A 2,280-nucleotide genomic window follows, 5' to 3' on the forward strand; every position below is an offset into this window, starting at 1 on the left:
TTTTGATTTGACATACGAGTAATTTGAGTTACGAGCTCTGTCACGGAACGAATTAAACTCATAAGTCAGGGCCCCACTGTATTCCAAATTGCACATTCTGCTCTTAATAGACTCTGTGTTTCCAACCATCAACATGGATGATTCTCAGAAACATAATGTTGAATGACAAAGCAAGTCAAGTAAGAATATATTCAGTGTGACACTGAATATATTCTGTATCCAGTTACAGAAAGTTTGAAAACAAGCAAAACTACACAATATGTTATTTAGGGATATATAAGTTATATGAGGAAAATTAAGAATGATAACAACTGCTGAAACCGGTTTGGCTCAGTAGATAGAGCGTCGGCCTGCAGACCGAAAGGTCCCAGGTTCGATTCCGGTCAAGGGCATGTACCTTGGTTGCGGGCACATCCCCAGTAGGAGGTGTGCAGGAGGTGGCTGATCGATGTTTCTCTCTCATCGATGTTTCTAGCTCTCTATCTCTCTCCCTTCCTCTCTGTAAAAAATCAATAAAATATATTTTTAAAAAAAAAGAATGATAACAACAATATCATTCAGGATAGCATTTATGTCTGCAAAGAAGGAAAATGGACTTGGAGAAAAGCACAGGAGACCCTTAAATATATTGATTACATTCTAATTTTTAGAGTAAGTAGTGGGTTATTGAGTGAAGTTACTGTAGTTTATAGTTTACATAAATGTCATATATTCCCTCGCGGGTATCAAAAATCACATAATACAAACAATCATAAAATTCAGTTATTGAGCGTTGGCCTGCGGACTGAAGGGTCCCAGGCTCAATTCCAGTCAAGGGCACATGCCCGGGCTCGGCTCCATCCCCAGTGGGGGATGTTGCAGGAGGCAGACGATCAATGATTCTCTCTCATCATTGATGTTTCTATCTCACTCTCCCTCTCCCTTCCACTCTGAAATCAATAAAAATATATTAAAATAAAATAAAATTCAGTTATATCAGTGCAATGGCCACTGAAGATTTTTCCTTTAAATTTTATTGCCCCCTGCAGGTTAATACTAGGTACTGCAAAGAACTGTCCTTCGAAAACCAAATGAATGAACATCAAAATAAATGAACTCTGCAAGGCATTTGGGATATAAACAAATACAAAAGGCTGGGTTTCTGCTCCAGCCATGCTTAAAATGCACTCGTGGATAAAAAACACCCAGAACACATTAAGGAAATGAACAATATAGCACACAATATTATATTTAAGGGCCCCTTTGTCAGTGTCATACTTAAATAACAGAAACAAATGATATTTTACAGCATGAGAAACTGATTTAGTTTGCCATCAGAATCCAACCCCTTTTTTTAAAAAAATTTCTTTATTGATTAAGTTATTACATATGTGTCCTTATCCCCACATTAACCCCCATTCCCTCCCCACACTCATGCCCTCACCCCCCTGTTGTCTGTGTCCATTGGTTAGGCCTATATGCTAGAATCCAACCCCTTGACTTGATTCTTCCTGCCACTATCTTAGGCCAGGCCTCAGTTACTTCATGCCAGTTACCACCTGTTCTCCTTGTCTCTCCCCTCTCCTCTGTTCTCCCTCGTTTGTTCTAAGCATTGCCGCTAGTCTTAAAATAACTACTTCATATTAGAAGCCGTTCATGTTCTCCATCTACATTTCCACCAGACCGTTGTGCCCAATTTCACCCTATATAGAAATCCTGGAACTGCCATTATCTTTGAGGGAATACTTTCTCTGAATTCCTAAAGCACTTACTGTTTGTATCATTTATTTGCCATGTTCACACACTGATACTAAAACTGATTAATTTACATAAGGTTTGTTTTCTAAGTTAGGTAAGTTTTTGGACGACTGGGATAATTTTCTAGTTTTAGGGGGTTTTCTTTCTCTTGTCCCCTGCTAAGATCTGTAATGCCCATATTTGAGTTTGAGGACCCCAATTTAATGTGAAAATTTCTCAGACTCCTCCCTCACCAAACAGACATAACAGCATTTACATTTTTCAGGTTCCATAAATCAAAAAGCAACAACATAATGACCATATTGATTTCAGTAACACTTCAGAATTAACATGAATTGTTTTAATGACAATAGTTTCTACATAATTATACAGTGGGGCCTTGACTTATGAGTGTCCTGACTAACGAGTTTTTTGAGATACGAGCCGTCTCTTGGCCAATTTTTTGCTTTGAGTTGCGAGCTAACATTCGGGTTATGAGCCAGCTTCAGATACCCCACCGCTAGTTGGCGCAGCGAACGTCACAGTGAACGCCACAACATCAGC

Source organism: Myotis brandtii, unplaced genomic scaffold (genome assembly GCF_000412655.1).
Source record: "Myotis brandtii unplaced genomic scaffold, ASM41265v1 scaffold185, whole genome shotgun sequence".
Classification (NCBI taxonomy): domain Eukaryota; kingdom Metazoa; phylum Chordata; class Mammalia; order Chiroptera; family Vespertilionidae; genus Myotis; species Myotis brandtii.